Here is a 13,981-nt window from a genome sequence, read left to right as displayed (position 1 = left end):
TACAAACTCAAAATCAATAAAGTCAAAAGATAATAAAAGTAGAATAGCAACTACCTGCTATAAATGAGATCAAACCTCATATTTCAGTAAATTATGTTCTACGATAATGAAAGAACGTTAGTTAAGATCACAGATACACAGTAAATTTTTTTTTTAAATGAGACAATGGAAATTATGCATAAAAGTGAAGGAGATACATATTCTGATTTTCAGAATGGGAAAAGCAGATAGATGGTGGGAAGCATAAAAGGAGAAGTTTGTTGTAAAATTTCAACGTAAATGGTGCATATATTATTGATTAGTTAATAACAAACAATTAGGCTAAGAAAAAATGGTAGTAAACAGGAGACAAATGGATTATGGAAAACATTCTTTTTTGGCAAATTTACTAGATTAATAGGTGTTATGTTTTAATTTCAGGAAGAAGACTTTTATTTTCAGAATCTCGAATGAGATCCTATGGATAAGATTTAAAATAAGGCTAGATGCTTGAATTGCTTGTCACATCACCAGTCATAATATAGATTAGTGGCTCATTGTCTGGGAGTTCCTGCTGTGGCTTAGCCATTGAGCTGTGGTGTAGGTCACAAACATGGCTCAGATCTGGCACTGCTGTGACTGTGGGATAGGCCAGCAGCTGCAGCTTCAATTCAACCCCCAGCCTGGGAACTTACATATGCCATAGGTGCAGCCCTTAGAAAAAAAAGATTAATGGCTCCTTGCCAATGGTGCAGCGAGCTGTAGGACATGCTCCAGGTTTACTTCCCTCAAGACCTTCTGTTTGCAAAGGCTGAGAAATATATTGATGGGACACAGGGCAAGCCAACCCTCAAATAAAGCACCTTTCTGTAGTGAATATTTTAAGCTGAAGAAGTTTGAGAAAACAGCAGAAACAGGAAGGTCACTGACCTCCCTGCTCCCTTCTCTCTGAAACAGGTTATAAAACCCTGATGCGAGGGATGCCGTCCCATACACCTGGAGGAAAGGAGTAGCCTTCGTTCCTAGGACAAAGGGCTGCTGAAAAGGCTGAAAAGGATCTAAACAGGCCATGCTATATTACTTCATACTCTTTAACCTGTCATTTTGCTACATAACTATCCATTCTTCATCAAACCTAGCATAAAAAACTCAGCGTTAAGGTCTTAAGGTTTTCATTTCCTTATAAGGGCTCCTCTATGACCTAAAATTTATTAAGTAAATTTGTATGCTTCTCACCTGTTAATCTTTATCAGTTTATTTAATTTATTATTATTATTATTATTATTATTATTATTTTGTCTTTTGTCTTTTTTTGGGCCACACCTGTGGCATATGGAGGTTCCCAGGCTAGGGGTCTAATCGGAGCTGTTGCTGCTCACCTACGCCAGAGTCACAGCAATGCCAGATCCAAGCCACGTCTGCGACCTACACCACAGCTCAGGGCAACGCCGGATCCTTAACCTGCTGAGCGAGGCCAGGGATCTAACCCACAACCTCATGGTTCCTAGTCAGATTTGTTTCTGCTGTGCCACGACAGGAACTCCTTTTTATCAGTTTAATTTTCAGACCCAGACAGGGACCCTGAGGCAGTTGAGGAAAACTTTTTCCTCCCCTACAATGTGCAACAACGTTTAAGGAGAATAAGAGCTAAAAGTAGCAATAATATAATTGACAGCAGAAGCAACATTCAAAACATACCAAATTAAATTTAACTGAGAAAAATGTATTGTCTTGTAATTTGGTTTTCAAATAGTAATTAGTTAACATACAAGTTCAGAAAAACCTGAATTTACAATAGTCAAAAATGCAAAGAATTTAAAGTTCACATCTAAAGAAGTTCAGTGCAACACAGTTAAAATCAAAAAAGAAAAGAGGAAACAAAATCCCCAAACCTAACAGCATATCACAGTGCGAGTGTACAATAGTAGGACTATAGTGTCCAGAGAAAGTGAGCTGATGTCTCACTGGTTTATATTGGTCTGACTGGACTGATTTTTGTGTTCATTTCTAGTACCACATTTTTAAAGGATCTTTGAAAGGCCATACTGGTAGAGAAGAGAGAGCACGAAACAGTGAAAACACATGAGATGATCATTTTAAAAAATTAAAGATAATGAATATGTAATAAACTAAGTACGAGTTATAAAGTGCCATGAAGGAAGGGCATGAAGAATGCCATTGAAGGAATGACCCTTCCTTTTATAAATGAAGACACGTTGCCCTGGATACCTTGTCAAAATCACAAGGAACCTGTTTTATACCCGATTTGTGACATTCACAGTACTGATCCACTAGAGCATATTCTATTTTCAAATAGCTTTCAAATTATTGTGTGGAAGCAAAAATGGACAAATACAATTGGCAGAAAAGAGAGTGGAAAAAGATATGGAAGTTTCCCCTGAATAGTACACAAATGCTTTGACCCAGCAATTCAACAGTTAACATTTTATCTTTTTTTATCATTTATTTATATATATATATTTTTCTACTGTACAGCATGGTGACCCAGTTACACATACATGTATACATTCTTCTTTCTCACATTACATGTTCCATCATAATTGATTAGACAGAGTTCCCAGTACTACACAACAGGATCCCATTGCCAATCCATCCTGAAGGCAACATTCTGCATCTATTTACCCCAAGCTCCCATTCCCTCCCACTCCCTCCCCTTCCCCCTTGGCAGCCACAAGTCTATTCTCCAAATCCATAATTTTCTTTTCTGTGGAAAGGTTCATTTATGCCATATATTAGATTCCAGATATAAGTGATATCATATGGTATTTGTCTTTCTCTTTCTGACTTACTTCACTTAGTGTGAAAGTCTCTAGTTCCATCCATGTTGCTGAAAATGGCATTATTTTGTTCTTTTTTATGGCTGAATGGTATTCCCCCAAAGAAAGAAGAATGCATGTTTGTCCCAGTCCAGATTGCTATCTGAAAGTCTGTTTTTCTCCTTTAAGACTATAAAACTCCCTGAAATTCTTTCTCGGGGTGGGGAGGTGGCACAGTCTGTAAGGCATTAACCAGCTGCGGACTCCTTTGCTTGGCAAAACCATACAGCTATCTTTTTTTGCCTTCACCCAAAATTCTGTCTCCAAGTTTCTGTTCAGCACTGTTGGACAGAGGCCAAGTTTCAGCAACACAAGTGGACAGTGGAACCAGATGGTCACTGCAAAATTGTCCAACAAAATCATCATCATCATCACCATCATGAAAATAAGTGAAAGAAACCAACCAACAAGTGAGTTAAATAAATAGTATACACTAATGGATGCTAGGAACCTCAGTTGAAGAATATGGAGCCTTTTGCAAAGAGAAAAGGAGGCACAGAAGGGATATAAAACTTCTAAGCTAGAAAAACGTCCCTGAGGGGTAGGGCAGGGGCTAAATAAAATTGTTAAAAGCATAATTAAAATATGTGAGTCATGTGGAAGCAAAATAAGGCTTGTTCTGTTTGGTTCCAAAGGGTCAAATGGAATGAAGAAATGAACATGTAGAAAAATAAATTTCAGGTAAACAGTAAAAAAAAATTCTAATCCTTAAAACTGACCCCAAATGCTTTGGTTGTCCAAAAAATGAATCTTCTCTCTTTGGATATGTTTAAGCATAGGCTGAATATGCCTATTGTGAAACAAGTATTATGGAGATGCTTTAAGAATTTAGCTGTGTGGTTAGAGTAGGAAACTTAATTTTAGTGTATTATTCTGCCTTAGTGACTTGACACCATCACTAATCAGTTAGGTCATCTTTGACAAGTCACCTAATTTTTGGAACTCAAAATTTTCATCTCTAAAATGAAGATTTAAAAATAAAGGAGGAAAGGAATTAACCAGAGTTTCTTTTTTGTCCTTTTTGGCAGTAAGATGTTTTTTTGAAAATTTTTTATCGTTTAGTGTTAAATTGGTAGTAGCTCAGCTGATTACATTTCCTTAATGCCTGTTATCTCAGTACACATGGAGTTCAACTATCTGTGTTGAAAAGAGACAATGATTCAACTTAATGTGTTCACCCTGGAAGCAATATAACGGGAAGCATTTAGTTGCCAGCACAGCTGCACAAACAGCTTTAGGACCCTGAGGGAAGGGTGTTGCTGTCAGTGAAACTCAGTAAGGGAGAAAAGATGCTTTAGGGCAAGCTGCAGAGCCAGGAGTAAAGATGGGAAAATTGCCACCTCTCAGCCCCTCGGCATAGCTTTTATACAAGTCCAGGAGCCCTGGCTCTGCTGCTATTTCACAGTGGTACTCCTCTGTTCCTGGCTTTCTGTCAATGTGTTCCTCTTGCTTCCTTTAGTTTTCTAGTTACAGGTACACTGTGTGAGGAAATGATTTGGTAATGCCAGTGAGACTTGCTAATTGCTGTGAGTGGAAGCAGAACGGAAGTCCTCTTGGAAGTAGTGGTACAGCACTGATCAGGACTTGGAAATGAGCCATCTGAAAGGAGGAGTTACCGAAGTAGGCAGTAAGATCTTGGGTCTTTAATCATCCTATGCCCTTGGTTGACTTGTAGCTCAGAGTGTATAATTTTCTGTAGTTCAGATCGATGTACTGTGGTTGTGTAGAGAAAACACAGGGGGAAAAATCAGTAGGAAAGAAAGAAGTGCAAAAAGGCAGTGCCTCCATGATGTGGTAGTTCCCTGAAAAGTAATTTCCTTGTCGTTTTATGGGCTATAAAATCTTTGAATACTTCATTCTCTCACAGATTGCTCTTTAGATTTAAGTGTGAGCTCATAACAATGAAATATTTAACAACAAAACGTCTTTTAATGGATCAGGTCGCTGGTGGGTATGCAACACTGCATACTTAATTAGAGACTGGTAAAAGAGAGGGAGGGAAGACACTGTGGGCAGAGGGCAGAGTGTTTAGGAAATGTCTGTGTTTCTCATTCAAAGTCAGAGGATTAATTTTGGGGCTTCTCTAGGTTTAGAATACTGAATGTGAGTGGATGAGGAAGAATTACTCTATTGCATAGCCCTGGGATGGTGAGTGGGAGGTTGAGAGATTTTTATGGCATCTGTTGCTTGTTTTTTTAAATATTTGGGCTTTTTTTAATATTTCATGAAAACAAGCTCCAATAGCACAAAAAACAAATACAAAGTAACCTCTAATATGAAGACATTGATCTTGACATATTTTTATGACAGTGATTAACACTCTGTTTAGCATATGAGAAGTGTAGAAAAATAAATCAAGGAACTAAATAAAAATAATCAGTTAATTCTTACAGACTATATGAGTATAAGCTGTTGGATATGCTAACCACTTGAGTAAATGGTTTAATTTTTCAATTTGGGAGGAAATCTGAATGTTTTTCTCAAATGATTTTGTCCAAGCAATATGAATAATTGCCTCTACATTTCACTTCTCTTTGTGTGTGTGTGTTTTTTTTTTTTGTTTTTTTGTTTTTTTCTTGGCTAATAGCGAAGAAAACACTGATAATTCTCAGTTATTTGGGACAAATCTTTATAAACTGATAATTAAATGGCCCCATAATAATAATAATTTTAAGAACATAACTGAAATGCATATTATCTTCTTTGATAAGCAGAGGCCAAACCTTATTGAGTTATTGTCCCAAGCTCCCAATATGACATTTCTGCTACACGGTAGTTTCTCAAGAAGTACCTGATAATTGAAGTTGATTATGTTTCTTCTTTACTTAGAAAGCTCTTTTGTAGTTCCTGTCGTGGCGCAGTGGTTAACGAATCCGATTAGGAACCATGAGGTTGCGGGTTCGGTCCCTGCCCTTGCTCAGTGGGTTAACGATCTGGCGTTGCCCTGAGCTGTGGTGTAGGTTGCAGACGCGGCTCGGGTCCCGAGTTGCTGTGGCTCTGGCGTAGGCCAGTGGCTACAGCTCCAATTCGAACCCTAGCCCGGGAACCTCCATATGCCGCGTGAGCAGCCCAAAGAAATAGCAAAGACAAAAAAAAAAAGAAAAGAAAAAAGAAAGCTCTTTTAAGTTAATTATATAAATTCATAATCACTCTAGCCCCGAAAATTACAAGATGGTGAAATTTAAAGGAATTTGTGTAACAAACTGATTTGACACCAATCAGTCTATCCTTCCAATTGCTCATCCAGTTTATTGCCAAACACTCATCATAGTGGGGAACTCTCAACTTCCTGAAATGGGCAATTCCCTTTGGGGAGTCTTCATTTATTACCCTAGTAGCCATAAAATTTTGTCAAATAATTTAATCTTTCTGAATTGCTGTCTATTCTACTCGAAAAAGTAATGGAGTTAAAGCCCACCTCATGCGTTTATTGAAGCAATCACATCAAACAAAATTGCGTAAAGAAATTTCTTTGCAAATCAAAGTTCTTTAAAAATGAAAGTTTCATCATCAACAGCATCGTGTTTGGACAGCATTAATGTCTTTATCATCATAGCTCTTCTACTGCTGTTTAAAATACACTATCAGCTCTATGGTGAACCCTTCCTTCAACTTCCCAGGCATCATAACATATTTGTCTGATACGATGTTTTATTATTCCTTCAACTATAGTCCATGTTTCTTTGTTATAGAAATATACTAATTCATGTTTATTTCTCCCCAAATAGACCCTGAAGTCCTAAATATTTCCAGGGCTCAGGACAGGCCACCCCAAAGTATGCCTTCATGGTATATTAATTATTTTGAATTAAGTTACTTAAGAAATGGCCAATGTAAGAGGGACACTCTGCCCTCCTTTCTAGCTCCCCAAAAGCAGGAAATAAACCTCTCATGTGAAAGGTGCCCTCCCTGCATCTACAGGTAGAAGGACACCTTTATTGCCAGAAATTGGGAATTCAGGCAGAGAAGCCTCTATAAACATGCCTTCTTTCTTCTTTAATATACTACCCCACATGCAAATTCTCTTTAGCTTCTTCACTAAGTAGCCAAAGCCTAAGATTCTTTGTCCTGTCAATCTCTCAAAAATGTATTGTTTCTTTGTCAAAAAAAAATATATATATAAAAACTGCCTGCTTTGGCTATTTCTTAGGGCCCATTTCTTTTTTCTTTTTTTTTTTGTTTTGTCTTTTTAGGGCCGCCCCCACAGCATATGAAAGTTCCTAGGCTAGGGGTCAAATCAGAGTTACAGCTGCCAGCCTACGCCACAGCCACAGCAACACCCAGGTCTGAGACACGTCTGCCACCTGCCACAGCTCACAGCAGCGCTGGATCCCCAACCTACTGAGCAAAGCCAGGGATTGAACTCGCATCCTCATGGATACTAGTCAGATTTGTTTCCACTGCACCACAATGGGAACTCCTCTTAGGTCCATTTCTATGAGAACTTCATATGCACGAATTAATTTTTTTTTTCTTTTGTTAATCTGTCTTGTGTCAATTTTATTATTAGTCCAACCACAAGAATTCAAAAGGGTTAGAAATCGAAATTGTGTCTTATTCATATTTGGAGTTCACGCTGTGGCACAGCAAGGTTAAAGATCCAGTGTTGCTACAGCTGTAGCATAGGTTGCAGCTGCGGCTCAGATTAAATCCTTGGCCTGGGAACTTCTATATGCCATGGGTGCGGCCAAAAAAAAAAAAAAATTGTGTTTTATTCATATTTGTATCTCCAGTATTTAAAATAGTGCCTATCACTCATTATGTATTTAATGGATGAGCAAATGGTTCAATTAATAAATGGTGTGAAAATCTTTCTCTTCATAGTTTGTACCCACTAACCTCAGTTCACCCTATAATTTTAGACAGTTTTGAATTTGAGGATTCTTAACAAGTTTATAGATTTTTTTTTTTTCAAAATGCTGTATCAGAATTCTATTGACTACTTTTTGGTTTAAGTTTACAATAAAATTGACAGGTCATCCCCAAATAACCTCTGAGTAAAGCTGCTGTGTAACTGTCCTAGTGCCAACAGATTGTTCTTTGGGCTTATCAAGTCATCAGCCAAAAAATATTATTTACAAAAAGTACTTGGTGGAAACAGTAGCGAAAGAATGATTTCCCTGCTCTTTGAGAAATTAATAGGAAATTGAAGGGGAGCAGAATTTGCCACACCAAAATAGGACTCTTTGGAGTAAGGATTATTTTAAGCTGATTGTTTTTAAGAATCTGCAGACACAAGAGAAACTCTGAAAACCCAGTGAAATTTACCCTTTTGTTAGAGACATTTACATTTAAAAGGGAAATCCCCATTTGTCAGAGTGTCTCCCTCTTGGAACCAGGAAGAGAGGATGACTCGAAATCTCTAGAAACTATCAGTGAAGAAGGCAAGGACTTAAATCTGCCTAACAATTTTATTCTTGTTTACTGGGTTTTTCCTGAAAACCTCCCATAATTGGCTCCCCGTTCACAACACTTTCTTTTGTCTTCAGCTGGAGATGGTATTTAACATGGGAGCTTGGATCATTTCCTACAGTTACTTAGTTTTCCTTTGTCTGTCCTGTATATCCAGGAGGTATACATGTTTTTAAATTTGTTTTTCTCCTGTTAATCTGTCTATTACATGGAGTCTCAGATGAGAACCTAGAAGAGAAGAGGGAAAATTATTTCTCCTCTGCTGCCAAGTGTAAGAGATATAAGATCCCTTAGTAAGTATGCATTTTCCTTTCTGGCAATGTACTGTCCTCTTGTGTCCATTTTCCCCCCTCTGTCAATGACTCCCTTCACCTGGATCTAATGGTGTGCAGACCAATTTGCCACATATACTTAAATCCCTGAAAGATCCATCATTTGACAATAGAAGGTAGAGTGGAGAGTACCAACTAAAAATTGGTACTTGCCATCTGCCTCTACAATGATTAAATCACTAGCCACTAAAGTCCCTGACCTTCGCACTCCCTGAAAGGAGTTCAGGGTGTGCTCTGGGAAAACTGGCAGGACAGGCTTTCAGATGGATGTTTTCAGGAAAAGATTTTATGGCACCAATTCTTGCATCTCCTCATATCTAGAAAAACTAAAATCATTCACAGTGATGTCTGCTCCTTGTGATGAGGAGCAACCTCCCACCAAAATGTGTGCTTGACTGCATGTATCCCCTTCACTAAAATCATACATATATTGACCTTCCCCCCTGCCTCTTTGGAGCAGTTTCTCAGAGCTATCCGAGATGCTGTCTCCTAGGCTATAGTCCTCATTTTGCCCCAAATAAAACTTAACTCACAACACTCCCATTATACTTTTTTTTTTAATTGACAAGAGAAACTGAGTAGATTGATTCTTGGAGTAGGCAGATTTTGAACCTATGCTTCAAAATTCTCTTTCCATTTTACTGTTTAGATATTCACAGACTATTGGCACAGAATAGTCCCACTTTCCTATATGTTGCTTCAATTAAATAAAAAACTAATTGTAATCAACTTCAAAATTTTATTAAGTGGGAAGGCAGGGAGAAAGGAAGTCAGTAAGAGAAGTGATAGTGAGTGTAAAAGAATTCCATCTCCATCTCTTGTGGGGTCATTTCCCTCTAGTCCTTCACAGTTTTTCATTTTCTTGGGAGAATTCAAATATTCCCCTTGGTCTGAGGCCTTATAACACTTTTCTCTTAGAAATGTAAATGCCCTATATCTATTAAACTGTGTACACTTGAGGCTGAAATGTGGGAATATTATCTGTATTATTATTGCAGATAGTAAGTGAAACAAGAGCTCATGGGATCATCATTTTAAACCATGTGCTATATCCTTCTAAACTCCTATAATAACAGCAACAACAATTCCATAATGGACTGCCCACATAGGCACTGTAGATAGCAAAAGTCTAGTTAGATGCCTATTTCTATTCTCCTATACATCCTGTAGTGACAAGAACACAATGTACTTCCTTGTTTAAATTTATAGCTTTATGATATGTGACCTTATTCCCAAATATATATATTTGGTTCTTTTTTTCATACTTTTCCATAAATGAAATCATACTTAGGAACTTTTTGGCTTTTTCAGCTCAGTAAAGTTATAGAGATCTAACCATATTAATTCATGCAACTGTAATTCAGACATTTTACTACTCTATTGTACTTACACAATCGAATGCAATTATATAAATGTAATACAAGATGTATTTCCATTTGATTAGCAATGTTTCATTGAGTTTGTGTTAGTAAAAATTCACTCAGGAACCAGATGGCGAACTCAAACTTAATACATTGGTAGAGTTTAATAAAGGGGCTATTTTTCAAAAGTGTGATAGGATTTCAGCAAACCAACAAAACATAATGCAACAGCGCACAGCCCTTTCCAACCCTGGAGATCTGAAGGGAGAGAAAGCTATTATATAAACCTAGATATGGAGAAAGTAGAGTGAGAGGATTGCCTGAGAAGAACTGTGGTCTTCATAGAGATAAAATGCAGCCAGTCCAGGATGACTTTCAGGGAGAGTGATTCAGGAACAACTATACCAACCTCACCCTCCTTCAAACCTGTGAGTGCCTGCTAGTGCCTCCCCTTGGGCTGGAAGTCAAGAAAGCCAATTGATGATGTCTGAACTGATCCCATCCAACTTCCAGAGTAAATGCTGCTGCTTTGCCATGAAATTTATTGTGTTTGTCTCCTGGAGCAAAAGGGTAAAAATTTATAGTTGTATACTTTGGCGTTGAATTGCTGTGTCATCATTATCTGCATTATCACAGTTGCTTGGTGATGCCATATGATTTTACAAAAAGTTTGTATGATTATCTACTCCAGTTAGCAGTGTATGATAATCCCTATTGTCATACATTCTTTTTTTAAATTTTTATTTATTTATTTTTTTGTCTTTTCGTCTCTTTAGGGCCGCACCCCCAGCATATGGAGGTTCCCCGGCTAGGGGTCTAATTGGAGCTGTAGCCGGCCTACACCACAGCCACAGCAATGCCAGATCTGAGCCGCGTCTGCGACCTACACCACAGCTCACGGCAACGCCGGATCCTTAACCCACTGAGCAAGGCCAGGGATTGAACCCATGTCCTCATGGATGCTAGTTGGGTTCGTTAACCACTGAGCCATGACAGGAACTCCCAGTCATACGTTGTTAATGTCACTTGATTTCTCAGACTTTCCTTTATTCTTAATAAATTTGAGCACCTTTTTTTTTCTTGATATCTGTCAGATTTTCTTTTTCTAGAAAGTGTTGTTCATGGGGGTTTGGAGGACCTGTTTTGCTTTTTTTTTTTCCTTATTGATTGTATAACCATCTTTATAGAAATGATGATATATGATAGATAAATAGATATTTCTTTATCAGTTATACAAATTGGAAATGACTTGTCCAAGTATGTACCCTGAATTTTCATTCTTTCTTCCATGTCTCTTATTAATTAAATGCTCTTAATTTTCAGAGAACATTTTTTCCTCATGGCTATAGATTTTTTAGTCCTGTTTAAGAAATTCTTCCCTACCCAGGGTTCATAACAATAGTTATTTATACTATCTTCTAAAAGTTTTAATTTTTCATTTTTATAATTATCTAATCCAACTCATTTTTATGGTATGCAAGGGTAGGAATCTAATTTGTATTTCCATGTAGATTACAAATTGGTTTAGTGCTTTATTGAATAACCCACTGCTCCTCAATTTCTACGATTTCCAGTCTTTGAAGCAGGTTTTATATTACAGTATCAAATCTTTTCCTTAGTTAATGTTGCTTTTAGGAGATCCCACTGTGGAGTAGGTTAAGGATCCAGCGATGCTGCAGGTGCAGCATAGGTTGCAGCTGTGGCTCAGATTCAGTCCCTTCTCTGGGAACTTCCATATGTGCCATGAGTGTGACAGAAAACACACACACACACACTGTTTTTAATATCCCAGTATCTGGTTCAACAAAATGTCTGTTCTGTTCTTCTTCATTGTCTTTGGCTCTTACATAAACATGTTAGAATCACTTTGTATATTACCATGAGAATTACTATTAGGATTTTGATTAAGATAATTGAGATCTAAAGATAATTTAGGTGTGTATTTAGATCTTTATACTGAATGGCTTTAACATTCTCATATCTATGCTGAATATTTTTTAATATCCATTATTTTTATTTGATTCGTGGGTAGTTTGAAAGTTGTTGGTGTTTTGTTTTGTTTTGTTTTTTGCTGCACCCATGGCATATGGACGTTCCCAGGTCAGGGCCTGTATCCAAGCTGCAAATGAGACTTATGATGCAGCTGCAGCAACTCTGTATCCTTACTCCACTGTGCTGGGCTGAGGGTCGAACTCACACTACCACAGAGACAATGCCAGATCTTTAACCTGCTGTGCCACAGCAGGAACTCCTGAAAGTTTTTTTTTTTTTTTTAAATTTCCAAGGATATGGATATTTAGAATTATTTTTATTTTTATTAATTTAAAATGTAAGTGCATTGTGGCCAAAGAATATGATTTTTATTATTGCATTCTCTAGAACTTTGGTGAGACTTGCTTTACATATAACACATGATCAGTTTCCTTAACTACTCCATATGTTCTTGAAGAGAAATGAGAATAAAATTTTTGGTATAGTATCCCATATATGTCACTTAGATGAAGCTTGTTAATATCTTTTATTTCTACTGATTTTTATATCCTTGATGTATTTATTATTGAGAGAAATGTGTTGAAATCTTCTACTATACTGATATATTTGTATATTTCTCCTCTTCATGTCTAAATTTCTGGTGTGGTTGTTCTGATACCATACAAGTCTAGAATTTACATGTCTTCTTGGCGAATTGAGACTTTTATCATTATGACAAGATTCTCTTTATTTCAAGTAATATATAAATTTTTGTGTTCAAGTCTATTTTGTTTGTTACTACTTTACCTATACCAGCTTTTCTCTTTTTTTTTGTCATTTGCCTGGTATCTATGATTTCACCCTTTTATTTTCAAACCTTCTGTATCTTAATGTTTTAGGATTTTTTTTTTTGGTTTGTTTCTAAATTGAGGTACAATTGACATATAACATTATATTAGTTTCAGATGTACAACATAATGATTAGATATTTGTATATATTGGGAAATGATCACCGCAATAAGTGTAGTTAACATCTACCATCATACATAGTTACAGAATTATGTATCCTAATGTTTTGAGGGTCTCCTTTATATATACAACATATTGCGAGATATAGTAAATTCAGGGCTGAATTTCTTTTAATTTGATACATTTGCCCATATGTATTTATTATGAGTATTTTCTCAATTTAACTTATTTTGACTCAATTACTGTGTTTTCTGTATATTCTGCTTTGGTCATTCTTTTTTATTCTTTTCCTTTTGTCTTGTTTTTGATTGATTAAGGTTCTTTTTATTTTTTTATTCTACCATTCAATCATTCTCTTCTAAGGGGATACAATTTACCCTCTGTATATAAGCCTTTAGTGTTCACCATAGATATCTGAAGCACTAAAGTAAAGGTAGGTAATTTACTTGTTGTTGTGTTGCCTTCCTCTTCTGTGTGACAGGGTTATTTCCCATTTAACATCAAAGTGAGGAGGTAGCCCTCTTTTTAGACTCTGGCATGGGCAGACCATAGCTTTTCCTTGTCTTCTAGTCCTGATCAGGCAAGAGAAAAGAAAGCTCAGACTCACCATGCTTCTGCAGTTACCCACACTTCAGAAACTTAGGTCAACATTCATCTTCCAGTTTTGCCATTTTCACTTTGTTTTGAAATTGGAGTGGTTTTTCTTGCTAACTCAGGGATACATTCAATTATCTTCATATATCTTCATATCTTCATAAATCTTCATTCAATTTTTTTTTTCTGTTCAGACTCGTTCAGGGTATCTAACCCATCATATCACCAGGACCTAAAACCCCTCAGAAGAATTTTTTAAATCCCTGTGTTTGTGAGAATGGGCACAGATATATTTACAATTTCAAATATCATCCCTTCAATGGATCTCTATTTTATTTTGACTTTAAAATATTAACATTCACAAATTAAAATTCCTCAAATGCGCTATTACAAAATATTTGCTTTAAGCTTGTCCATAACTGAGAGAGGTAACACATTTCTGAATCCTTCAGGAAATAGAACAAGAGTTCAATTCTTCTCTGACTATGAATGCCCTTTCTGATTCCAGGGAGAGTCAGAAAAATGA

This window comes from Sus scrofa, chromosome X (genome assembly GCF_000003025.6).
Source record: "Sus scrofa isolate TJ Tabasco breed Duroc chromosome X, Sscrofa11.1, whole genome shotgun sequence".
NCBI classification, from domain to species: Eukaryota; Metazoa; Chordata; class Mammalia; order Artiodactyla; family Suidae; genus Sus; species Sus scrofa.
The sequence above is the reverse complement of the archived record's forward strand: the minus strand, read 5'-3'. Positions refer to the sequence as shown.